Here is a 13,087-nt window from a genome sequence, read left to right as displayed (position 1 = left end):
TGAAAACATAATCCAAGACAAGACATATATTTTGTTAAATAAGTCTGATTTAATTGGGCACTATTTATTTACAAATGTTTTGCTCAATAGATTGCTCAAATCAGGTTTTAAGAATCAATTATGTCAGTCTGCTTAGAAATAGCAGAAGACTGGGTGCGGTGGTTCACACCTGTAATCCCAGCACTTTGGGAGGCCAAGGCAGGCAGATTATGAGGTTAGGAGTTCAAGACCAGCCTGACCAACATGGTGAAACCCCATCTCTACTAAAAATACCAAAAAAATTAGCCAGGCATGGTGGCACATGCCTGTAATTCCAGCTACTCAGGAGGCTGAGGCAGGAGACTTCTTTGAACCCAGGAGGCAGAAGTTGTAGTGAGCCAATATCGTGCCGCTGCGCTGCTGCCTGGCCAATAGAGTGAGACTCCATCTCAAAAAAAGAAAAAAAGAAGAAGAAGAAAAGAAATAACAGAAGAAAATGGAATTGGCATTGAAATCTAGGAAAATTATTCTATTATTTTAAAAGCATTTTTTAACCTCCTAAGTATCAAGTGTAGAAAATCTTCATGGAATTCACAAAGTAATTTGGAAATTAGGTTCAAACATATTTTTCTTTCTTGTGAAAAAATGGTAGTATTTTAAACAAAATAGAAGGTTGCAAGGCAAATGTTTACCTATTTAAAAAGAGCAAATTTGCTGGGTGCAGTGGCTCACGCCTGTAATCCCAGCACTTTGGGAGGCCAAGGCAGGTGGATCATGAGGTCAGGAGATCGAGACCATTCTGGCCATGGTGAAACCCTGTCTCTACTAAAATACAAAAAATTAGCCGGGCATGGTGGCGCATGCTTGTAGTCCCAGCTACTCAGGAGGCTGAAGCAGGGGAATCACTTGAATCCAGGAGACGGAGGTTGCAGTGAGCCAAGATCATGCCACTGCACTCCAGGCTGGTGACACAGCAAGACTCTGTCTCAAAAAAAAAAAAAACTATTTCCAAATACCATAGAATAACTTACATGAAATATAACTGTATTGTAAGTAGAAGCTAGCACTGGTTTTATTAATTTAGTGATTCCATTCATTTTATCTAAATCAGTGGAGGTTTACTGTCATTGTTTATTAGTCTGTATATATTAAAATATGCTGTCATTACTGTACTTGTAAAATAGTATGTCACTGTTTTTGTGTTCACTCTTAAAAATGTAACCTGTATTAATTAATGTGAACATTTGCTTGATATCTCTTTGGAATAAATTAGTATTGTATCTTTCTGGTCCTGGCATACTTTAAGGGGTTAACTGAAGAGCATTTAATAAAGAGGTGGTTTGCAGAGGTATGGACAGGGTTAAGGGAACCAACAGGGAGTGGTGAAGCACCCCCCGAGACTAGCAATCAGGGGAAGCTATTACCGCCCCAAGGCCCAGGTAGAGGAGGGAGCACACTGACCCCTCTCCCTTACCCTCTGATCTCTTGTGAGGCCTCCTCTTGATCCTAATCTTAACCCAAAACTCAGTGGTGAATTCATCCATAAAGATCAGCTTCCTTGAGCATGGAGAATGGATCTGGGAGAACAAATGCATAAGGGAAAAAAAAAAAAAAAAAAACAGCATCATTTCTGCCAAAGACATTGAGTGATTCTCTCTCTTAATCCCTTCTTAGGAAAATTTAAGCTTATTGAGAATATGTTCATCTTTCTGAGTTATAGATGTCATGGGTAGTGTCTGCAGTTCTTCCCTAGTGAGAGAAAAATTAAATGTCAGAGCAGAAAGGAAATCCATAGAAGGGCTGTGCTGTCTTCTCTGGCTGAATGACAGTCCTTTGCCATCTAGCACTCCCTCAGGCAGAAGGGAAGAGGGGAAATTTAAAGTGAGGTGACTAAGTACTTCTCAGGGTTGAAAATCAAAAGATTTTTTGTACATTATATCTAGATTCATAGTCAATGAAAATTGTTTTCACTAAACAAGGATTTTGTTAACACAGAATTTTTATAAGTTAACACACAAGCTTTTTAAGTTTCCGAGGTCTGGACTCTTCACATGTGTTTCAAGGAATAGACTTAGTTCAAAAAATACTTAAATTTTGCTAATACAAAAATGTTTTTTGGCCAGGCACAGTGGCTCACACCTATAATGCCAGCACTTAGGGAGGCTGAGGCTGAAGGATCATTTCAGGCCAGGAGCTTGAGACCAGCCTGAGCAACATAGTGAGACCCAGTCTCAATAAAAAAATTAAAAAATAATCTGGCATGGTGGCACTGTGGTCCCACCCACTCAGAAGGCTGAGGTATGAGGATCATCTGAGGCCTGAGGCTGCAGTGAGCCATGATCACACCACTGCACTCCAGCCTGGCCAACAAAGTGAGACCATGTCTCCAAAAAAAAAGAAAAAAATGTTTTTTCCATCAAGCCAAAAATAGCATTTTTAAGGAAATGGAATGCTTGGCTATTGAATATACACTTGGAAAATTTTAGGTTATACTTCTGAATTTAAGAAAGTAAACTATTGGCATGTCTTTGAGGAAGTTGAGCTACAGAAACAAGTGGAAAAAGTTAAGCAGCATTGATGGCCAAGCTATTTACGTTTCTGGGGCCTGGACCATCCATTAGTAGCTTGTCTTCAGCCAGGTGCTGTCGTGAACATTAAGGGGGAAAACAAACAGGTCACCAGTGGTAATTTCCTGGCATAAATACCATGTTGTGTGGCTATGCCTTTCAAAATTACTGGACCAAATGTGCATGGAGAGTAATTGACCACAGGATAAACCTAATTGTGTTTTGTGAAGGAGGTGTGGTTAAGTGAGCTACAACGTGAGAAGAGAGGAGAAATTCTCCAATGCAGTTATTCTCAGAGTTCCTGAGACTCTTTCAGATCTGCAAGGTCAAAACTCTCTTAAAACACCAAGATATTATTTGCCTTTTTTGGTCTGATGCTCTCACAAGTGGACAGATGAGTTTCCCAAAAGCTACACAACATGTGAAAGTGCAACAGATTGAATGCAGAAGCAGAGATGAGAATCTGACTGTCTCCTGTTACACCAGTCGTTAAAGAGATTGCACAAATGGAAAACAATGTAACTCTTCAGAGTCCTTAAATTATTGTTTTGGGGAAAAAATTACGGAAAATATAGTATTTATTTTAACATGTAGTAGGTTTATTGTCATTTTTAGCTGAAATAAAGGTTTTCAAAAGTTCTCTATTTTAATGTCTAATATCGAAAATATCAGTAGATAAAATCATTGGCAGCAGGGTGCAGTGGCTCAAGCCTGTAATACCGACACTTTGGGAGGCCAAGGCAGTCAGATCACAAGATCAAGAGTTCAAGACCAGCCTGAGCAACATGGACAAATCCCATCTGTACTAAAATTTTTTTTTTAAATTAGCTGGGTGTGGTGGTGCACATCTGTAATCCCAGCTACTCGGGAAGCTGAGGCACGAGAATCACTTGAGCCTGGGAGGCAGGGGTTACAATGAGCCAAGATGGCACCACTGCATTCCAGCCTGGGTAACAGAGCAATACTCTGTCTCAATAAAAGAAAAAGAAGAAAAAAAAATCAGTGATGTGCTGCTAAATGGGATCTACACACACACACAGCCTGATCGGTAGCATTTGCCAGTTCTCATGATGTGAATACTTCTTCCTTCGCCAGTTTTAAACTCCCAACAGTTTTAACAGTTGGCTTGAAAAAAATTCCTGAATACTGAATTCTTGTGAGCAGGTACAAGTTGACTCCAGTACACCAATGGATGCAACCCACATAAACCAAGGCTCTTTGCTGGTTTTCAGTAATTTTAAGTATAGTAAGATGTTCTGATCAAAAGAAGTTTGAAAACCACTGCCCTTATCCAAGATTTCCAACTTTATTGACTTGAAGAAAACAGAGAAACTGATGATGATTACAAAAGCACAAAAGCAAATGGGTAAAGAATTAGCTTACAGCGGCAGGCACTACTCTGAGTTTCTGGCTGTTTCAGAGCTGAGGTGTTCCAATTTGTGAAGCAGAAACTGATTCAACGGCAGGGTGCAGTGGTTCACACCTATTATCCCGACACTTTGGGAGGCTAAGGCAGATGGATGGCTTGAGCCCAAGAGCTTGAGACCAGCCTTGCCAACATGGCAAAACCCCGTCTCTACAAAAAATACAAAAATTAGCCACACATGATGGCGCATGCCTGTAGTTCCAGCTACTTGGGAGGCTGAGGCGGAAGGATGGCTTAAGCCTGGGAGGCAGAGGTTGCAATGAGCCAAGATGGCGCCACTACATTCCAGCCTGGATGACAGAATAAGACCCTGTCTGGGGAGGAGAAGGAAGGGGAGGGGAGGGGAAAAGAGAAGAGAAAGAGAAATGAAACTGATCAAGTCATCAAGTATGGTGAGGTCCACAGATCAAGAATCTCTGTGTGAGGTCTGATTTTCAGCCAGCTGTTGTGTAAAGGAGAGAGGCTCTTGCTAAGCAAAGTTTCAGACCAGAACACCAAGAGACAATTCAGAACAGCAGTGGCATCCCTGTGAAGTGAAACTCAAGCTCCGAGTTTCTTGTCATGGGGACTGTTGATTGCATGCTAGTTTCTGGAAACACACGAAAAACCAAAGGTCAGATTCAATAGCATCTCAGAATTCAGATAACACAGCATGTATGGTTTCAACCCAGCAGACTGTGTTTATCGCTTCAGGAAATGATTCATAAACTGTAAGGAGATTAGCTTTGAAAGCTGCATCTGGCCGAGTGCAGTGGCTCGCGCCTGTATTCCCAGCACTTTGGGAAGCAGAGGCAGCAGATAACCTGAGGTCTGGAGTTCGAGACCATCCTGGCCAACGTGGTGAAACCCCCATCTCTACTAAAGATACAAAAATTAGCTGGGCATGGTCGTGCATACCTGTAGTCCCAGCTATTCAGGAGGCTGAGACAGGAGAATTGCTTGAACCCGGGAGTCGGAGGTTTCAGTGAGCTGAGATCGCGCCATTCCACTCCAGCCTGGGCTACAAGAGTGAGACTCGGTCTCAGAAAAAAAAAAATACCTCAGATTTAGAATTTTAGCAGCTCTGCCTTGTTTGTGACAAGTTTTAGAAAGGAAATCAGTTCTCAACTCTGGCTGCCCATAGAATCACTGGAGAGCGTCTAAACAATTACATTGCTAGTCTCCAGGGGTGGCGCTTGGACATTGACATTGTTTTCAAGCTCCTCAGAAGATTCTAATGTGTCAACCAGGGTTGATACTAAGAAAAGAAAAAATCCCTCAGCAGTCTGAGCCATGTAAGGTGTGCAGAATTTATCAGGCCCAGAGAGACAGGAGTAAGGGACTTCAGTCATGCCCCCGGCACATACCCTCCTCCCACCCACTGCCCCCCATGCCTGAGGGCAATTGTTTAAAGTCATTTTGTTCCTGGTGGTCTGGCAGTTTATGCCTGTAATCCCAACACTTTGGGAGGCTGAGGCGGGAGGATAACTTGAGGTTAGGAGTTTGAAACCAGCCTGGTCAACATGGTGAAACCACAACTCTCCTAAAAATACAAAAATTAGCCAGGCATGGTGGCACGCTTATGTAGTCCCAGCTGCTTCGAAGGCTGAGGCAGGAGAACATCTGAACCCAGGAGCCCAGGAGGTGGAGGTTGCAGTGAGTCAAGATGGTGCCACTCCAGCCTGGGCAATGGAGAGAGACTCCATCTCAAAAAAAAAAAAAAAAAAAGCCATTTGGTTCCTGCCTTCCCTGTTATCTTCGTGTTCCTGGAATCTGTGATACAAAGAACAACAGATGTAGCAAATCAACAGTTTATGTTATTTTAATGTAAATTTTTATAAACAACTTGGGAACTGCCCCTTTTCTTTTTTTTTTTTTTTTTTTTTTTTTTAAGACAGACTCTCGCTCTGTTGCCAGGCGCCAGGCTGGAATACTGTGGCGTGAGCTCAGCTCACTGCAACCTCCGCCTCCTGGGCTCAAGCAATGCTCCTGCCTCAGCCTCCCAAGTAGCTGGGACTACAGGCGCATGCCATCACACCCAGCCAATTTTTGTATTTTTTAGTAGAGACGGGGTTTCACCATGTTGGCCAGGATGGTCTCCATCTCTTGACCTCATGATCCACCCGCCTCGGCCTCCCAAAGTGCTGGGATTTACAGGCGTGAGCCACCGCGCCCGGACGTCCCTTTTCCTTTATAAACATCTGCATGTAACTGCTGCTAATCAGATTGTACATTCAGGACAACTTGAATATACACTGGGTCGCAATCCTCAAGTTTAGCCCAATAAACTCTCTACTTATATTAGTTTTGCCTCATCTTCCTTTTAGATCAACAATACCGCATGTTCTCACTTAGAAGTGAAAGCTAAACGTTGCATACACTTGGACACAAAGACGGGAACAACAGATACCAGGGCCTACTTGAGAATAAAGGATGAGAAGGAGAGGACCAAAAACCACCTACTGAGTACTGTGCTTATCACTTGGGTGATGAAATAATCTGTACACTAAACCACCAAGACACACAATTTACTTATATAACAAACCTGCACATGTACCCCTGAACCTAAAGTAAAAGTTTTTTAAAAAGAAAAGAAAAAAGTGCTTCTTGGCCAGGTGCAGTGGCTCACACCTGTAATCCCAGCACTTTGGGAGGTGAAGGCGGGAGGATCTCTTGTTGCCAAGAGTTTGAGACCAGCCTGGGCAACACAGCAAGACCACGTCTCTAAAAAAAATGTATAAATTAACTGGGTGTGGTTGGGCGTGGTGGCTCATACCTGTAAATCCCAGCACTTTGGGAGGCCAAGGTGAGTAGATCATGAAGTCAGGAGTTTGATACCACCCTGGCCAACATAGTGAAACCCCGTCTCTACTAAAAGTACAAAAATTAGCTAGGCATGGTGGTGCATGCCTGTAGTCCCATCTACTCGGGAGGCTGAGGCAGAAGAATTGCTTGAGACTGGGAGGCAGAGGTTGTGGTGCGCTGAGATCATGCCACTGCACTCTAGCCTGGGCAACAGTGTGAGACTCCATCTCAAAAAAAAAAAAAAAAATCACTAGGTATGGTGCACATGCCTGTAGTCCCAGCTACTCAGGAGGCTAAGGCAGGATGATCCTTTGAGCCTAGGAGTTCAAAGTTACAGTGAGCTGTGATCTGCTTCTCAAATTTAACATGCATACACATTACCAGACTCTGCTGCAATTGGTCCGAGGCTGGATCTGCCTGTATAACAACTTCCCAGGTAAAGCTGAAGTTGCTCCTTTCAGACTATACTTTGAATAGCAGGGCCCTCAAAGGTAGCCCTGAGGCAAAATTTGGCTAGATTGCAGGTCCAGGGATCCAGAAAATCAATTTTCGTATCCTTAAAATCATTTTCTGAGACAATCTTTTTTTATTCTGAGAACATTGGGGCAATTTTTAATGTAGTGGTGGCATAAATTCTTAATCAAAATTTGTTGTAGGTGATATCTATTATGCTGTATGTGTCCTCTCTTCTTTCTCCCTTCTTTGGTTCCTTTCAGGGAAAAAGATACTTAAATGGCTCTAATCTCATACATAAAACCATTTCATAAGACACTGGAGGTTTCAAGTAGCAACTCCTGTTTTTTAAAGATAGTGCCCAGCAGATAGCAGCAGCGCCTGGTTACCAGAAACAGCTGTGGATATTTTTCCTGTCTCTGGGTCTGGCTGAAAAGTGGTGACCTCAGGGAAATACTAGGGTGCTGGTTAGCCTTCAGGAGCTTCAATCTTGATGGAGCTGGAATGAGAAAACCCAAGGCAAATTAGTCAGCCCAGGGATGATCAGAGAAGCCATGACTCCACTGTGCCTGGGGAAAACCAAAGACTTTGTTAGTCAGCTCTGCGAACACATTTGCAGAGCTCATTCAGTAAACCTGGAATAAATTCTTCATTATAGAAGCCCTCTTACAAGTAGATTTTTAAAAAAGAAAACTACTAAATGATTAAAGAAAAACTATAATTTGTTAGCTAATATGTAGGAGAAAATGTTACAACTCAGCAATAATCAATGTTGCAACTCAGCTGCAATTTAAAACAAGATAAGACCGGCTTCTGTCCAATTAGCAATGATCTTTTTCTATGATGGCTAAAACAGGTCCCTAATAAATATTATAGAAGGAATGAAGGAAATAGAGAAAATAATATAAATACCAGAAAGGGTAAGATAATGTCAGTGGACACACTTTAGGAAAGCAATTTGACAAAATGTCATCATTCTTAAATGTTCATAACCTTTGATCCAGTTGTATGATTTCTGCGAATCTATCAAGAAATCATTATAAATAACATCAAAAAAAGTAATAGATTTCCAGTTGTTAATAGCAGCCTTATATGTATATTAGCAGAAGACAAAAACCCTCCAGATGTGTAATTTTAAAGGACTTCTCCAGAGACTATAATACCCTTTAACAATGAGATGTTTTAAGTGTATGTAACAGCACAGAGCAGTGTTTATCATGTTTAATTTTTTAAGAAATAAAATGCGATGATATACACGCAGTATGAAACCAACAAGGTGGGGAAAAATAGATCCAAGTCAAGGCAAAAACTAATGTGAAATATACCAAGATGTTTAAACTTGTGTTTGGCAATTGGGGCAATTTTTTTCCCTTAAGTATTTTTTACTTCTCTCTTTCCTATGTACTGCCTCCCTAGCAAAAAAGCAACCCATATTAAAACAAAAGTCAAATAACCCGAAAAAACAAACAAACAAATCTTTCTGACCATCTCCTAGCCACAATTAATATTTCATGCCTCAATATATTATTCAAGCAGGAAATGAAAATGTTAGAAAATTGGCTGGACATGGTGGCTCATGCCTGTAATCCCAACACTTTGGGAGGCCGAGGTGGGCAGATCATGAGGTCAAGAGATGGAGACCATCCTGGCCAACATGGTGAAACCCCGTCTCTACTAAAAATATAAAAATTAGCTGGGTGTGGTGGCGCACACCTGTAGTCCCAGCTACTTGGAAGGCTGAGGCAGGAAAATCACTTGAACCCAGGAGGCAGAGGCTGCAGTGAGCCAAGATTGCACCATTGCACTCCAGCCTGGGCAACGAGAGCAAAACTCCGTCTCAAAAAAAAAAAAAAAAAAAAATCATATATTTGACATCTTCAAGATTCTCCCAGAATATCTTATGGAACTCTGAAATTCTCAAAAACATAAAAATATCTTTATCCATGACTGGGCACAGTATCTCACACATGTAATCCCAGCTACTTAGGAGGTGGCAGCATGAGAATCACTTGAACCCTGGAGGTGGAGGTTGCAGTGACCCCAGCCTGGGTGTCAAAGCAAGACTCTGTCTCCAAAAAAAAAAAAAAATTTAAATTAGCTATATTCTGAAACCAGAAATGTTTCTACCGGAACATTCAGTAGAGCATTCTGTCAACATAACCAGAGCACGACCTTTTACTCTGATAGTCTTTATACTTAAGCCCAAAGGGCTATTCATTTATTTTCTTCTGGAATTCCTATTTTCTCATCTGGCAGCAAATATTATTCTCACAAAACAAAACAAAAACTTCGATTTTATTGCATAGTTATGTTTGTGCTCTTAATCTTGAAATTACTGAATATGCATAACCCACATTCTATTATTTTAAAAATCTGATAAATTATCCCATAAGCTCTTTTTAAAACATACTGGAGCTTTATTTCTTTAATTTCTGCATTTGGCCCACATTGTTGGATCCTTAATTTCACTTATTCATTTTCTTACAATTATTAAATTAAATGATCTCTCCTGCAGGGTGAGACTGAGGCTGGTACCCACAGGCTTGCTGCTTGCGTGGTTCAGTTGACTGAACCACTCAGCAGTGACTACATTGAGTGCTTTCGGAAATGGAGTCCACAAAAATCTTTTGAGCTGCTTGTTAAAATGCAGATTATTGGCCTCCATCCCCAACCTACAACCAGAATGTCTGGGATAAGACCTGGACCATGTGCATTTTTAACAAGCACTAGGGGTGATTCTTATGCACACCAAACTTTGAGAACCATGGATCTCGTTTTTAGAAGAAATCTCTAACCACTATTTTTTGATCAGCAAGAGGAAAACCACAGTTTATTTGTTAAAATGCTAAAGTTTTTCAGAATTGGCCTGTATATTATCAGGTCGCTCAGTAAAGTTATTAGTGTTCTCTAGCTATAACCCCCTAGATATTGACCCTAAATATCTGACTATATCCACTGAAGGTTTGCCTTACAATTGTCTTTGTCATTTACTCTGCCTTGTCCCTCCTCTCCTCTAGAAATACAAGTCAATGTTCTGTATTCATGTAGGATTTTTATTGTATTTTTTTAATAGATATCACTCATATGGTTCAAATTTCAAAAGAACAAAAGGATATACAGTGAAAATCCCCCATTCCATTTCTGTCATCTCCTGGAAGGCAACCACAGTTAACAGCTGCTTGAGTATGGTGTTGAATCTATTTAAAAAACAATCTGGAAACTCATCACTTTTCATAGGAAAGCTAAAGGAGAGTATACAGTAAGCTGTTTTGTGTGTGTGTGTGGTTTTTTGTTTTTTGTTTTTTGAGACAGAGTCTTGCTCGGTCACCCAGGCTGGAGTGCCGTGGCATGATCTCGGCTCACTGCAACCTCCGCCTACCAGGCTCAACAATTCTCCTGCCTAAGCCTCCCGAGTAGATGGGATTACAGGCATGCACCACCATGCCTGGCTAATTTTTGTATTTTTACAAATACAAAACTCCTGACCACATGTGATCCACCCCACTCAGCCTCCCAAAGTGCTGGGATTACAGGCGTGAGCCACCACACCCACAATAAGCCATTTTATTTTTTAATGGTATCTTTGAGTTTTAAAAACTCTTTTTGATGTAAAGCCCTCTGTTAAATATTTGCTGCATAGCAAACTGCAGTACACAAAACCCCAGAGGCAGGTAAAAACAAGCATTTATTGCTAATGCTCTGGGATAGCCAGCTAGGTGGTCCTGCTGATATATCTGGGGATCTATTGGCTGATTTAGGAAGACCTGGACTGGGATGGCTGGGGTGGCTTACTGGGTTCCATATGTCTCTCATCTTCAAGTACACTAATCCTGGCACATTCCCATGGCAATGGCCGAGGTGTTAGAGATAAGAGAAAGCAGGTGTAAGATTGGGCTTGGCATGTTCTCACCACAGTCACATTCTACTGACCAAAGCAAGACACAGGCCATCCCAGTTTTAAGGCGATGGAAAAATACACATTGCCTCTTTAATGAAAGGAATTTCAATGTCACATGACAAAGCCATGGCTACAGGGAGTGATGAAGAATGAGGCTATCACCAAAATCTGTATGTAATGATTGAAAATTCATTACAATCATAATTTTTGACTTACTGTTCAAGTATTATACTTTTATAAAACTGTCCATGTTTTCTGAAGATTTTTCAGTTGTATATATATATAAATTGGGATGGAGTCTCACTCTGTTGCCCAGGCTGGAGTGTGGTGGCATGACCCCAGCTAACTACAGCTTCTGCCTTCCAGGTTCAAGTGATTCTCATGCCTCAGTCTCCCAAGTAGCAAGGCTCCTGCCACCCTGCCCAGCTAATTTTGTATTTTTAGTAGAGATGAGGTTTTGCCATGTTGGCCAGGCTGGTCTCGAACTCCTGATCTCAAGCGATCCACCCACCTTGGCCTCCCAAAGTGGTGGGATTACAGGTGTGAGCCACCGCACCCAGCCATATACATTTTTATTTTATTTTATTTTATTTATTTTATTTTATTGACACGGAGTTTCACTCTTGTTGCCCAGGCTGGAGTGCAATGGCATGATCTTGGCTCACCACAATCGCCATCTCCCAGGTTGAAGTGACCCTCCTGCCTCAGCCTCCTGAGTAGCTGGGATTACAGGCATAAGCCACCATGCCCAGCTAATTTTGTATTTAATAGAGACAGGGTTTCTCCATGTTGGTCAGGCTGGTCTCGAACTCCCAACCTCAGGTGATACTCCCTGCCTCAGTCTCCCAAAGTGCTGGAATTACAGGCATGAGCCACCAAGCCTGGCATGTGTGTGTGTGTGTGTATATATATATATATATATATATATATATATATATATGCCAAAAGAAGAATTGTGAAAACATCTCAAAGACCTGGGATCTATACTCAGTCAGCACATACCTTTCCACTGTCATATGTGAAATGAGAAAAAGAGGCCAGGCCTGGTGGCTCAGGTCTATAATTCCAGCACTTTGGGAGGCTAAGGCCAGAGGATTGCTTGAGCTCAGGAGTTTGAGGCCAGCCTGGACAACACAGTGAGACCTTGTCTCTAATTTTATACAAAAAAAAGTTAAAAAAAAAAAAAAAAAGAGGCCGGGCGCGGTGGCTCAAGCCTGTAATCCCAGCACTTTGGAAGGCCGAGGCAGGTGGATCACGAGGTCAAGAGATCGAGACCATCCTGGTCAATATGGTGAAACCCCGTCTCTACCAAAAATACAAAAAAATTAGCTGGGCATGGTGGTGCGTGCCTGTAATCCCAGCTACTCAGGAGGCTGAGGCAGGAGAATTGCCTGAACCCAGGAGGCAGAGGTTGCGGTGAGCCGAGATCGCGCCATTGCACTCCAGCCTGGGTAACATGAGTGAAACTCCGTCTCAAAAAAAAAAAAAAAAGAAAAAGAAAAAGATGGGTAATGACTCTGGGAGAATACTTGAGGAAACATGAAATAGAATGTTTCAAGTTGTACCAAAGAAAAGTTCCATTTTAATTGAAAATTTTACCTCCTCCAGCAGGGGTGCTGATGTACTAACAAGCCACTTTCAGAAAATCTGTGCAATCAAGTACAGTTTTCATTCTTTTATGTCAACATATTTTTTGAGATTATTTTTAGTATTCTATACTGATTTAAATCTTTGCCTTTTTAAAGTCAGAATAGTCATGCTTACAAAGTGACCCTTATGAAAGGTTTATGAAACAAATGTCAAGGGTGATTCGGGTTTCTGCTTTCCATTTAACTTAAATCGCTATTTGCTTATTTTAAGAAATAAACTTTGTTTCTTAAGATAACACTGCCTCTGATGCTATCAGTAGCCTCATCCTGCTATTTACGAAATAACCTTTTAACTAGAATTTTCAAATACTTTAATATACATGTGGAATCA

The 13,087-nt window shown here is 41.4% G+C and overlaps 1 long non-coding RNA gene across 1 annotated transcript; it reads left to right on the top strand.

The window, feature by feature from the left end:
- Nucleotides 1–414: 414 nt before the first annotated feature.
- LOC116551660 lies at nucleotides 415–12,338 on the top strand. Its single transcript, XR_004269033.1, has 3 exons — nucleotides 415–1,203; nucleotides 1,700–1,701; nucleotides 12,299–12,338. It is a non-coding gene; the product is annotated as an uncharacterized LOC116551660 (long non-coding RNA).
- The last annotated feature ends 749 nt before the right edge of the window (nucleotides 12,339–13,087 follow it).

Source organism: Sapajus apella, unplaced genomic scaffold, assembly GCF_009761245.1.
Source record: "Sapajus apella isolate SASKATOON/1434 unplaced genomic scaffold, GSC_monkey_1.0 scaffold1, whole genome shotgun sequence".
Lineage (NCBI taxonomy): Eukaryota > Metazoa > Chordata > Mammalia > Primates > Cebidae > Sapajus > Sapajus apella.
Note: the sequence above shows the minus strand (reverse complement) of the source record. Positions and strands in the feature narration are given on the sequence as shown.